Consider the following 15,064-nt stretch of genomic DNA (forward strand, 5'->3'; position numbering starts at 1 on the left):
GGAGCGAGCCAGACGGCCCCGCTGCCTGCCTGAAGGTTCACAGGCACCTGGGGTCATATGGACCGGGGTCCGCATTCGTCCATGGCTCACATGGACCGGGGTCCGCGTTCGTCCATGGCTCACATGGACCGGGGTCCGCATTCGTCCATGGCTCACATGGACCGGGGTTCATATGGTCTGAGGTTCACATGGAGTTGGATTAATATAATCTGAGGTTTACATAGATTGGGGTTTACGTGAACAGGGTTTATATGGACCAGAGTTCACATGAACATGGGTTTACATGGACCAGGGTTTACATGGACCGGGGTATTGCAAGTACGATCATTTTCACGGATCAGTGTTCACATGGGGGGGTTCAAATGAACGTGGGTTCATGGCCCTACAGTGAGCCAGGAGGAGACAGTCTTTACGGGTCTGTGTTCCTCAGGACCAGTGTTCCTCTGGACCAGGGTTCCTCTTGACCAGTATTCCTCTGGACCAGGGTTCCTCTGGACCAGTATTCCTCTGGACCAGGGTTCCTCTGGACCAGGGTTCCTCTTGACCAGTATTCCTCTGGACCAGGGTTCCTCTGGACCAGGGTTCCTCTTGACCAGTATTCCTCTGGACCAGGGTTCCTCTGGACCAGTATTCCTCTGGACCAGGGTTCCTCTGGACCAGGGTTCCTCTGGACCAGTATTCCTCTGGACCAGGGTTCCTCTGGACCAGGGTTCCTCTGGACCAGTATTCCTCTGGACCAGGGTTCCTCTGGACCAGTATTCCTCTGGACCAGGGTTCCTCTGGACCAGGGTTCCTCTGGACCAGGGTTCCTCTGGACCAGTATTCCTCTGGACCAGGTTCCTCTGGACCAGGGTTCCTCTGGACCAGTATTCCTCTGGACCAGGGTTCCTCTGGACCAGTATTCCTCTGGACCAGGGTTCCTCTGGACCAGTATTCCTCTGGACCAGGGTTCCTCTGGACCAGTATTCCTCTGGACCAGGGTTCCTCTGGACCAGGGTTCCTCTTGACCAGTATTCCTCTGGACCAGGGTTCCTCTGGACCAGGGTTCCTCTGGACCAGGGTTCCTTTGGAACCCTTTGCATGCTAGGGTTGGCACGGTCGTTGACAATGGTGTTGACAGAGACAAATTATGTGTTACAGAATATTGATCATGACGTCACAGTAGGTCATTCATGGTTAGTGAATAATGATACACAGTTATTTTCGTTTCCACTTTTCACGTGTTGTGGCTGAAGGATCAGGTGGGTCGTAACAAGGAACACGGAAAGAGTCATCATGTGTACTGTGTGTGTTTGATTTTCTGTACAGTTTAATGATTTCGCTGAACGTAATTGATATCAACAGATTATTATGATTATTGTTATTGTAATTATTATTATTATTATCATTTATTATTATTATTATTATTATTATTATTATTATTATTATTTATAAAAGTTTATCATTATTATTATTATTATTATCATTGTTATTATTATTATTATTATTATTATTATTATTATTATTATTATTATTATTATTATTATTATTTGATAGGAGCATTGCAGTATACGGGGGTCGTTATGGTGTTAACGGGCTGAACCACGACATGAATCGGTCAGAGGACACCACGGAAAGGTGTGTGTGTGTGTGGCTTGGCTGTGGATGGTGGGCGCAGAGCTTAATACAAGACAGTGAGTGAGTGAATGTATGCGAGTGGGACCGTTTTTTCGTCTGTTTTTGGCGATGCCTAGCTAAACCGGGAAATGTGACAAGTGTATATATATATATGTATATATATATATATATATATATATATATATTATATATATAAATCAAAGATCACTGACCAGTGAAAGCTGGCCACGTCAGGCCGGCCGCGCTAGCTGCTGTGTGACGTCACCTGTTCTCACCTCGCTCCCGCTGGCTGCCGTGTGACGTCACCAGTTCTCGCCTCGCTCCCGCTGGGACAGGACATGGGCTGAGCGCTCGGTAAGATAAGAAGATCTCCAGGTTCGCACTCGGGGATCTCTCCTTCATGTAGAAGGCCTTGAGTATCCGAAAGCGTCCAAGGGTTGGGTGATGTGTTTAGACCATTTGTGTTGTGTTGTGTTGCTGTGTACCCAAAAAGAATTACACTACCGGTTTCTGCTTGAGTTTGGTTCCCCCCCTTGCTATAAATTATAGCCAGCTGATTGGTTATCTACCTGAGCAGAATAAGAGGATCGTCAAACAAATTGTATTCAATTGTATTCAATGACACATGTTTGAGAGAAGATCTACTGCCTAGACACACACACACACACACACACACACACGCACACACACGCCGCAATGTTGGTTCACTTTCCTTCTTCTATATAGGTATTACTTTGGTTTTAGCTCCCGAGAGCTGGCTGCTTGTGTGCCCCTCACCGCTAGGTAGACCACGCAATACTCGGCAAGCTGTTGCGTCATATAACCGGTTACTGTGTGGCCGTCGGCAACTCAAGTGGGGAAGGGGTTGGCCGTTTTGATAACTGTTTCTTTCCCTACAGGTCGAAGCTTTGGGAACTCTGTACCATCTAATGTTTTTCCCCAGTAACCATGACCTGGCGAATTCCAAAAGACAGGTTTATTCATTGTCTTCAAAATTGTGATATACTTTCTCTTGTCTCTTTTTTTTTTTCCATTTCATAATTCTCTCTATATGTCAATAAAGGCCCGGCCTTGATGTGGACTTTCTGTCTGTGACTGGATCCTCCAACATAATGTATACATATATATATATGTATACGAACATAGTGCAGAGGAACGGGCACCTTCATAGAACATATAAACCTCCAACAGCCAGGATCGAACCCGGGACCCCTGTGCAAGAGGCGGCAATGCTAACCGCTAGGCTATGGGCGTGGCTAATAGGAAATAACTATTCGAATACTATGTACTCGAATACCCTTGATCGCCGTTTCCCGCGTCAGCGAGGTAGCGCAAGGAGAACAGACGAAGAAACGGCTTTGTAACTATTAAGTGCTTACAACTATCATCATTATATATTTCTTTGATTGCTGGGAGATGAGTAGATGTTGAGCCTTACGATTCATTTTTTTTCCTAATTCATCGTACGTAAGGGATTATCTGGAACATTCCTTAAAGATCTTACGGAGAGGAGATTAAAAACTTTGGAGCATGACGGTACGACCCCTGGAGTACAAAGGTGCAACCTTAAGGTACGATGGCGTGGCCTTTGGCTATAGTCATAACGTACTTAAAGGGGGATTCGTTATCGTACGCAGTGGATGTCATCGTACCCGAGGGGGTAAAGCCACTCTTAAGCAGTAGGGCGTCATCGTACTCAAGGGTTTAAGTCATCCTACGTGGCAGTTTGTCATCGTACCCAGAAGGTTGAGGTACCGTACGCAGTGGGACGTCATCGTACTCAAGGGTTTGAGTCATCGTACGTAAGGAGCTACCTCGTTGTACACAGTGGCTCGTTTGTCTTTGTGCTCACGGTATTCAGTGTTTCAGTTCATGCTAATATATATATATATATATATATATATATATATATATATATATATATATATATATATATATATATATATATATATATATAACAGCACTAGGAGGTTAGAATACCTGTAATGTGCACTTCGAACACACACACACACACACACACACACACACACACACACACACACACACACACACATTAAAACTTTCAAACACACTTTTTTCAAAGTTCTTTTTTTTTCTCTTTTTTTTGTGGGGGAAGGAAGGTGGGGGGGGGGGTACAGGTGCTTGTAAAGCCTTGGTCTTAATGTTTACTTCATTCGGTTTTTGAGAGAGAGAGAGAGAGAGAGAGAGAGAGAGAGAGAGAGAGAGAGAGAGAGAGAGAGAGAGGAGAGAGAGAACTGCCTCAAGCACCAGTACGGTGACCTGGGACCTGGCCAGGTACTGGGTGAGGGGGGGGGTGTCCTGGCAGGACACGTTAGCAAGGGGGGATGTTTCCCCCTCCCCCCTCCCCCCCCTCCTCCCAGGTACGCCAGGTGGGCGTGTGTCATACCCTCCCCCCCTACTCCCAGGTACGCCAGGTGGGCGTGTGTCATACCCTCCCCCCCCTCCTCCTAGGTACGCCAGGTGGGCGTGTGTCATACCCTCCCCCCCCCTCCTCCCAGGTACGCCAGGTGGGCGTGTGTCATACCCTCCCCCCCCTCCTCCCAGGTACGCCAGGTGGGCGTGTGTCATACCCTCCCCCCCCCTCCTCCCAGGTACGCCAGGTGGGCGTGTGTCATACCCTCCCCCCCCTCCTCCCAGGTACGCCAGGTGGGCGTGTGTCATACCCTCCCCCCGCTACTCCCAGGTACGCCAGGTGGGCGTGTGTCATACCCTCCCCCCCCTACTCCCAGGTACGCCAGGTGGGCGTGTATCATACCCTCCCCCCCCTCCTCCCAGGTACGCCAGGTGGGCGTGTATCATACCCTCCCCCCCCTCCTCCCAGGTACGCCAGGTGGGCGTGTATCATACCCTCCCCCCCCTCCTCCCAGGTACGCCAGGTGGGCGTGTGTCATACCCTCCCCCCCCTCCTCCCAGGTACGCCAGGTGGGCGTGTATCATACAGAGAGAGGGGGTTGTACACTCGGGTACAGGCCAGCTTGTTTAATTACGTGTTTGTAATTACTTTCTTTCACTTGACATACTTGTAATTACTTACACTTGACATACTTGTAATTACTTGTACTTGACATAGTTGTGAGTACTTACACTTGACATACTTGTAATTACTTGTACTTGACATACTTGTAATTACTTTCACTTGACATACTTGTAATTACTTTCACTTGACATACTTGTAATTACTTTCACTTGACATACTTGTAATTGCTTACACTTGACATAATTGTAATTACTTGTACTTGACATACTATTAATTACACTTGACATCCTTGTAATTACTTACACTTGACATCCTTGTAATTACTTACACTTTACATATATGTAAGTACTAACTTACACTTGACGTGTAGTGAGTTGAACAATCCTGGGGTTACGTTAACTCATAACTAACCCTCATGTATGAGGGGATTGTGCCAGTAGGCAGGGCTAGCGCGTGGAAACGTTCACCACATGGAAAACATTTCACCTCCTGGATGCGTCCTCGCTACGCCTCACACAATCTCTCACTACACATCTTCACCTCCCTCATAAGTCGTGTCATATATATATACATCCTCTCCCCTCATTAATTATTCCCCTCATGGTGTCTCACTGCACATTTTCACCTCCCTCATAAGTCATGTCATATATATACAACCTCTCCCCTCATTAATTATTCCCCTCATGGTGTCTCACTGCGCATCTTCACCTCCCTCATAAGTCGTGTCATATATATATACATCCTCTCCCCTCATTAATCATTCCCCTCATGGTGTCTCACTGCACATCTTCACCTCCCTCATAAGTCGTGCCACATATATACAACCTCTCCCCTCACTAATCATTCCCCTCATGATGTCTCACTGCACATTTTCACCTCCTTCATAAGTCATGTCATATATATACAACCTCTCCCCTCATTAACCATTCCCCTCATGGTGTCTCACTGCACATCTTCACCTCCCTCATAAGTCGTGTCATATATATATATATATACATCCTCTCCCCTCATTAATCATTCCCCTCATGGTGTCTCACTGCACATTTTCACCTCCCTCATAAGTCGTGTCATATATATATATATATATATATATATATATATATATATATATATATATATATATATATATATATATATATATATACATTCTCTCCCCTCATTAATTATTCCCCTCATGGTGTCTCTCTGCACATTTTCACCTCCCTCATAAGTCGTGCCACATATATACAACCTCTCCCTCATTAATTATTCCCCACATGGTGCAGTACCAGTGTTCATTACTGTACATGGTCACTCCACTGTACACCGCCCTGTATTATAATCAGATCGCAGCAAATTGTGAGGAAAGAATGGAAGCAAGTTTTGTGAGTATTTTATATGAGTGGATAACTAACGTCTGGTACAGCTGGCTAGCTAGCTGGCTGGGAGGACCATGAGACAGCTGGCTGGAGTAACGTCACCAGACAGGTGGGTGCCCTTGGAATCATGAGACAGCTGGCTGGCTTGGAGCATCTTGAGTCAGGTGGTTACCTCGGGGCGTCACCAGACAGGTGGGTGGGTGGGTCGGGGCGTCAACAGACAGGTGGGTGGGTGGGTCGGGGCGTCAACAGACAGGTGGGTGGGTGGGTGGCTCGGGGCGTCACCAGACAGGTGGGTGGGTGGCTCGGGGCGTCAACAGACTGGTGGGTGGGTGGGTCGGGGCGTCAACAGACAGGTGGGTGGGTGGGTGGGTCGGGACGTCAACAGACAGGTGGGTGGGTGGGTCGGGGCGTCAGGCAGGCGCGCGCGCGCGGGGGAGAGAGAGAGAGAGAAAAATAAAGCGTTGCATCACTCTTAACTTGCAGTCCAATTTAAGTTGTTGGACCGAGACTGGGCGGCATGGAAGCACCTCACTTATGTAAACTTAGATTAGTACATAATTATGTTAACGCTGAGAGAGAGAGAGAGAGAGAGAGAGAGAGAGAGAGAGAGAGAGAGAGAGAGAGAGAGAGAGAGAGAGAGAGTTGCTGTGCCTCATTGTTCTTCCCTTCAGCCGATGCAGACACCTTCACGTTCCTCAAATTTCCCCCCTTCCCCTTTTCCTCCCTCCCTCCCTCTTCCTCACCCTCCCTTCCCTCCCTCCCTCCTTCTTCCTCACCCTCCCTCCCTCCCTCGCTCCCTCCTCCTCGCGGTTCTTTTCTAGCGTTGAGCTACGGCGGGAGGTGGCGGGGGGGGGGGGATATGTGGCTTGATATTAGACGTTATTAATATTTACGCCCGCCTTGGGGGGGGGGGGTTGTTAATGTATGTCCAAATAAGAAGGTTATGAAAGGAGGAGATCAGCGTGTGTGTGTGTGTGTGTGTGTGTGTGTGTGTGGAGTTATGGTCCAGGCCGACCCTCGCCACAACCCACCCTCATGCCCCAGTAACTGATGCACGGTAAAGTCTCGTAAGATAATTAACTGCCATGCGTCATGCTATTATTATTATTTTTATTATTGTTATTATTATTATTATCATTATTATTATTATTATCATTATTATTATTATTATTATTATTGATAGTAGTAGAGTAGTAGTAGTATTACCATTATAATTATTATTGTTATTATTATTATTATTATTATTATTATTATTATTATCATTATTATTAGTTTTATTATTATTGTTATTCAGTACTTTTTTCGTCGTTTCCCGCCTTAGGGAGGTAGTGCCAGGGGCATTGAAACAAAGGCCTCATTTGCTTTTTTCCTGTCTCTCTTGCTCTCAAGCTCCTGACCACTTCATACACCTTGGTTCAGCCCATTCTTAGCACGTCGCCCCCCATATACCAGTCACTCCAATTCATTCTATCCTATGCACGCCTATCACCGTCCCGAATGTTCAGGCCTTGGTATCCTTAATCTTCAGTCTCCCCTTTTGCTCCTTCTACTTCTGACACGTCGATCATCTTCGTCTGTGCTTCTGCAGCCATCCTTTCCCTACGTCCAGACCTTTCAACACACCCTACTCAGCTCTCTCAATCAGACTGCGCTCGCTACCACCACCTTGCTTTTGTACCCTCACTTTCTCCATGGTCAGCCCGCCTCACACCATTCGTCATCCAGCACGTCTACACCCTTTTCCAAACTTTGCATTCAGGGGATCCGTACAGCTCCGTCGTGACTCCTGTACCTTGAAATGTATCCGTCTTTACCATATTGGACACTGACCTCTCGTGCTGCACCTTCAGTTCACCCAGAACCAGGTCCTGACCTATGACCCATTCCTGCAGCCTGTGAGGTGTGTCATCCACCTGCCTTCAAGCAGTGATGGAGATGCCATAAACACATTGTACCAAGTTACATGATGTTATTTTCGTATGTGTGGTAACTGTTGAGTCAGGTGTGGTGGTGCGTGGTATGCCAACGCAGTGTCTTTAGCAGTGGTGTTCCCCAGGGCCAGCCTCTAGTGTCTTTATGGAGACCTTCTTTCCTTCCCTCCCTGTGTGGGTCATGTCTGGCCCACCGGCGTACAGACAGGACCGGCACGACATACGACCCCACCGCCGCCACCCACCACGATGAAAGTCGTTGAGGAGAAGCCTTGGGCCACGCCACCTCCAGCTGATAGAGATGAAGAGATCATCCACTTGGTCCCCCCCCCCCCACTATCCTATTCGCCTAGCATCGCCGTATACAGGTCCTTGTGGTGAGCCTCCCTCACTAGTAGATAGGGGGCGTCTTAGTGTTGGATGTACGGGGTAGAAGGAAGGTGCTCTTTGCGCCATCTTTGAGGGTTCGAACCGTTGTGGCGAGAGGCAGCATCCAGAAGTGTGAGGACACATCACAACAAAGGCCTAGTTTTACATTTGGCAAAGCCTGTGTCGCGAGCGCCACGCCACACACCAGACAACGAGAGCTAGAGGGAGAGAGACACTGTGGAAGTGGTCGAGGCGTTAGGGTCGACTCGGGTCTTGTTCGTCGCGTACTACCGCGGGAACCTTTGGACGTGAGACGTTGCTACGACGTGAGATGTCTCGGCGAGGGTGTGGTGAATGGACTGGACGTGATGGCCTTCTGGTCTTGCGTCCCGGTGTGGCGCGGAGACGAGCGCAGCTGCCATGCGCCTGGAGCCATGGTCTACGTCGAAGACCAGTACGTCATCCAGGGCGACGATTACAGATATGCCAACAGGTCGAGTGTTGGCAGTACCAGTTGACCAGAGATGCTGCGTGTCGGGTCGTGCACCAGCAGCTGAGGCGATATCGTACTCAAGGAGTTGCAGTTGTTGTACTCCAGTCAGATTACCGTACTCCAAGAATTCTTATCGTACGGTGGGACTTGACTCACTTCTCGTCCTCCAGAAATTAACGAATTCGACCAGACTTGGTGTGTCAAAATACCGTATACCATGGCTCACTGTCTTTTTGAGTTCTGATCCCTACCCCCAAGATATTAATTCAAGACATCGTACTCTATGGGTAAAGTTATCGTGCATCGTACTCTTGATGTATATATTACACGGAGGAAAAATATCGTACGCCTTGGTGGAAAAGTCCTCCTCCTCCTCCTCCTCCCGGTTAAGTTATCGTGCCCTCGGGCCAAATTGTCGTATTCTCGGGTTGAATTTTTGTTCGGTATTCATATTTCTGTGGCGGGCTGTAGGAATATTGCAACCACCAGTTATATTTTTCTCCTCTATGGTTGAATATTTAGGAAACGCTGGCTGCAGTCTTGTAGCTATTGCTAAAAAGAATTTTGGGCTATTAAGGATTACGTTATCCCATTCGGTATATGTATATAATGTAATCGTTCCTTGACTTATAAGAATTACCTTTACAGCCTTCTTTTCGTCCTGCGAGAATGATCTTGCTGACTGATTACATCATCATGTGGTTGTATTCATTCTTTTGATTTTGATATCTAATAACTATGATTTGGACATCGTACTCAGTAACTGAATTATCGCACTCTGTGGCTAGAAATTGTTACTATGACTCATATTATCTTACCAACTGGGTAAGTTATCGTACACAGTGGGTAGATGATTACTGTCCTCTATGATATTGTCGTGCTCACGGGAAAAGTTATCGTACTCATTGTTTAGATTATGGTTCTAGCTTTAAGAATGATCGTACTCATTGGGAAAGTTGTCATACCAGGGAGGTTGTTACTCTTGCATATAATATTATCTTAGTGGGAAGGTTATCATACTTACTGGTTAGATAATTACCCTAGATTATAGAATTTTCGTACCCATTGGGAAAGTTTTCGTACTCTGTTTATATTATTATTCTAGCTTATGAAATTATCGTACTCATTGGGCTAGTTATCGTACTCTGTTGCGATTATTACACCCTAGCTTGTAAAATTATCTTACTTATTGGGAAAATTATCGTACTCACTGTTTAGACTATTTCTCTAGCTTGTAAAATTATCGTAATCAATAAGAGATATCTTGTTCACTGGTTAGAGTATTACTCTCTCTCTCTCTCTCTCTCTCTCTCTCTCTCTCTCTCTATATATATATATATATATATATATATATATATATATATATATATATATTATATATAAACACGTTTTCAGCTGGCAAGAAGACATGTATCGCTTCCAAGGTCATGTAATTATGATTCCCTCCTGTTTCAAGCACCGTACTCAGCATGTAGGTTCTAATTACCTTTTTTTTTTCCCTTTGATTACATTCAATGCGCCGGTAGTCCGATGCCGTGAATTATCGTACCCTCAGATCATCCGCTGGAGCATCGTGCGCGAGAGGCAGAACCATCGAACATGTACGTAGTGACTGGAAAGGGGGGATTGCAATCAAGGGCTGCGAGACGGGGTCGAGCCGCTGCTGGGCAGGAGGAAGGAAACGGAGTAAGAATAAGAAAACGGAGCGTGGGAAGAGAAGACAACAAGAAGTCGGGGAATAATTGGACGAGCCAGGGAGAGTCTGAGGCGAAGAAAGAAGACAATTAGGGGCAGGTTATGAGAGGGAAAATGACACGGTTCTCGGTAATGGAATGGTCCGGGTGGACCACTGGACTGGGGAACGGGCCGGGGGAATGGTTGGGGAGGGCCATGCGACAGGGTGGTGGGCCGGAAGACTGGGTGATGGGCCGGGGGAATGGTTGGGTGGGCCGAGGACTGAGTAGTGGGCCGGGAGACTTGGTGGTGGGCCGGGAGACTTGGTGGTGGGCCGGGAGACTGGATGGTGGGCCGGGGGACAGGGTGACGGGCCAGGAGACTTGTTGGTGGGCTGGGGGACTCGATGGTGGGCCGGGGACTGGGTGATGGCCCGGGAGACTTGGTGGTGGGCCGGGAGACTGGATGGTGGGCAGGGAGACTGGGTGACGGGCCAGGAGACTTGGTGGTGGGTTGGGGGACTGGATGGTGGGCCGGGGACTGGGTGATAGGCCGAGAGACTTAGTGGTGGGCCGGGAGACTGAGTGGTGGGCCGGGAGACTTGGTGGTGGGCCGGGAGACTTGGTGGTGAGCCGGGGGACTGGATGGTGGGCCGGGGGACTGAGTAGTGGGCCAGGAGACTTGGTGGTGAGCCGGGGGACTGGATGGTGGGCCGGGGGACTGAGTGGTGGGTCAGGAGACTTGGTGGTGGGCCGGGGGACTGAGTGGTGGGCCGGGGTATTGTGATAGGCCGGGAGACTGGGTGATGGGCTGGGGGACTGTGTGGTGGGCCGGGAGACTTGGTGGTGGGCCGGGGGACTGGATGGTGGGCCGGGGGACTAGGTGATGGGCCGTGGGACTGCGAGATGAGTGTGGGAAAAAAATGGGAGAGCTGCTGGGGAACTGGGGATTGGGATGGGAACTGGGAAGTCTTGGGGACTGGTTGGGGACGGTGTCTGGTTGGTTGAGGGTGGGAATTGGGTGGTTGGAGTGGGATTTGGTTAGTTGGAGGTAGGAGTTAGAAGGCTGGGATGGGAAGTGGAAGGCAGTGACAGAAGCTGGGATGTGGTAGATGGTTGATAGATGGTGGTAGATGGTAGATAGATGGTGGTAGATGGTAGATAGATGGTGGTAGATGGTAGATAGATGGTGGTAGATCAGGAGAGTGTGAAGGTAGGAGTGGTGGCCAGAGTTCATGTGATGATGAGATCACATGAGAGATGTGATCACTGGCAGCATGACTCTATGTGATGGACATTGACTCTCACGTGACTTCTGATAATAATAATAATTATAATGATAATGATGATAATAATGATAATAATGATAATGATAATAATAATAATACTAATGATGATGATAAAAGTAATAATAATAATAATGATAATTTTTTTTTTTTTTTTTTTTTTTTATACTTTGTCGCTGTCTCCCGCGTTTGCGAGGTAGCGCAAGGAAACAGACGAAAGAAATGACCCACCCCCATACACATGTATATACATACGTCCACACACGCAAATATACATACCTACACAACTTTCCATGGTTTACCCCAGACGCTTCACATGCCTTGATTCAATCCACTGACAGCACGTCAACCCCGGTATACCACATCGCTCCAATTCACTCTATTCCTTGCCCTCCTTTCACCCTCCTGCATGTTCAGGCCCCGATCACACAAAATCTTTTTCACTCCATCTTTCCACCTCCAATTTGGTCTCCCTCTTCTCCTCGTTCCCTCCACCTCCGACACATATATCCTCTTGGTCAATCTTTCCTCACTCATTCTCTCCATGTGCCCAAACCATTTCAAAACACCCTCTTCTGCTCTCTCAACGACGCTCTTTTTATTTCCACACATCTCTCTTACCCTTACGTTACTTACTCGATCAAACCACCTCACACCACACATTGTCCTCAAACATCTCATTTCCAGCACATCCATTATAATAATAATAATAATAATAATAATGATAATAATGATGATAATAATGTTAATGATAATGATAATGATAATAATAAGTTATAATGATAATAATATTGTTATTAGTAATATTGTTATTACTAGTAGTATTATTAGTTATCATTATTTTCATTATTATACACAATTGCTCCTCCTGCCTCAGTAAAGTAGCTAAAATAATGATAATGATAATAATAATAATAATGATAATTATTATTATTATCATTATTATTATTATTTTTTTTTTTTTTATTATTATTGCACAAGATTGCTCCTCCCACCTCAGTAAAGTAGTGAAAATAATGATAATGATCATAAGAATAAGAATAATAATAATAATGATGATATTAATAATAATAATAATAATGATAATGATAATAATAATGATAATGATAATGATAACCCTGGCGGTAGCTGTGGCTGAAAGAGGTGGGGTGGGGCATTCATCAGGGGGGGGGGGTGAGGGGAGGAGCCATACACCATGAATAACGTGGGGTAGGAGAGAGGGTAGGTAGGTGGGTGGAAGCTGAACTGAATGTAAAAGATGAAGGCTGGTGTGAATAGTCAGTGTTTTGCATAACTGTGTTATTAGTGTTACGTACGGTGGAGAGATGGCGCCGTCCGTCCTGCTGTGACCAGTTTAATGTAAAGGAATTCCCCTGAATACGACCCTAGTGTAGGAAGGTACGGCGCCCCTTGTGCACGACGGTGCCATCCTAGAGCACGACGGTACGGCGGCCCTTATGCACGAGGATGCGATCCTAGAGCGCGACGGTACAGCGGCCCCTGTGCACGACGGTGCCATCCTAGAGCACGACGGTACGGCGGCCCTTATGCACGACGGTACGATCCTAGAGCACGACGGTACGGCGGCCTTTATGCACGACGGTACGATCCTAGAGCACGACGGTACGGCGGCCCTTATGCACGACGGTACGATCCTAGAGCACGACGGTACGATCCTAGAGCGCGACGGTACGATCCTATAGCACCAGACGTGTGGCAAAAGCCATCCCAGGTCACCAGCACCTGTGGCACTAACCATCTCAGGTCACCAGACGCGTGGCCATCACTGTTGGGGGGCTGGATGTGCTGCCACTCTGATCCATCCCAGTGGCAATAGATGAATAGAGAGGAATGCGAGATGAGAAGAAACATCTGAACATTTCAACTGACAAGCTCACTCGTCCGCCTCACTCATCGCTCCTGAGCTTGTAAGAATGCAGAGGATGGATTATCCCCCATTCTGTGCCCCTCACTACGTGCCCCTTAAATGCCCAGAGAACTGCTTTGTGTGTAAAGCCAGACACAGACACACACACACACTCAACCATGGCTGGTAAAGGGATTAAGATCAAATGGTCTATAGATTCCCTCTCACACGCGTCTCCCTTGGGGAAGGGAGGCGCATGATGAAGTTAACGAGATAGCCAAACTTGCACTTGATAAAGAGGCTGTTGAACACTGCACTGGTTCGCGTTAATTAGGTCTTAAAACCCGTAATTAGGAAGGTGCCATCAGATCCGTTCTCCATCGCAGTGAGACGGGTCGGCAGACTGCGAGGTTGTCATTTGCTACACCGAGGCTCCAGCTGGAGGTGCAGGCGTTGGGGGCTCTGGTCTGTACGGAGGAGCTCATCACTCGAAGCGGAAGGCTGTTGGCCGGAGAGATGTGGTGGACGGACGGACGCCAGAGCGCCGTGTCTTAGACTTGTGTGAAAGAACAACCCGGTAGGGTCTGGCCCATCTTAATGTTTGATAATGACTAAATCCTGAAACTGTACCGCTGAAATTGTACCGCTGAAACCGTACCGCTGAAACCGTACCGCTGAAACCGTACCGCTGAAACTGTACTGCTGAAACTGTACCGCTGAAACCGTACCGCTGAAAACGTACCGCTGAAACCGTGCCGCTGAAACCGTACCGCTGAAACCGTACCGCTGATACTGTACCGTTGAAACCGTACCGCTGAAACCGTACCGCAGAAACCGTACCGCTGAAACTGTACCGCTGAAACCGTACCGCTGAAACCGTACCGCTGAAACCGTACCGCTGAAACCGTACCGCAGAAACCGTACCGCTGAAACTGTACCGCTGAAACTGTACCGCTGAAAACATACCGCTGAAACCGTACCGCTGAAACTGTACTACTGAAACTGTACCGCTGAAAACGTACCGCTGAAACCGTACCGCTGAAACTGTATCGAATTTATTCTCTTTTTTTCGCCTCTAGCAGATGATGTTTCTGTCGTAGGACGACGGACAGTTAAGCTTGTGTGGCGAGGCATCTTTCTGTGGCACGATCCTGTGCGCCCGCCCGCCCGCCCGCCCGCCCGCCGGGTGTGGTACAACCCGCGTCGGCCGCAGGACGAGCGCTGTGGTGTTGCACGTAGCTCTGCTGAACATACCTGCTCGAGGGCCAACCAAATGTCGGCAGCAGCAACAGCCACCCCTCCCCTCCCCTCCAACCCTCCCTCCCTCCCTCCCTCCTTCCCCTTCCCTCCCTCCCTCCTTCCCTCCTTCCCTCCCTCCCTCCCTCCATCCCCTTCCCTCCCCCAGCATTGTGTGCGCCATGTTTGCTTCTAAGTTTTTGATCATCGCGGACTTCTTTGTCTCAGTAATG

This window comes from Panulirus ornatus, chromosome 2 (genome assembly GCF_036320965.1).
Source record: "Panulirus ornatus isolate Po-2019 chromosome 2, ASM3632096v1, whole genome shotgun sequence".
In the NCBI taxonomy this organism is placed as follows: Eukaryota; Metazoa; Arthropoda; class Malacostraca; order Decapoda; family Palinuridae; genus Panulirus; species Panulirus ornatus.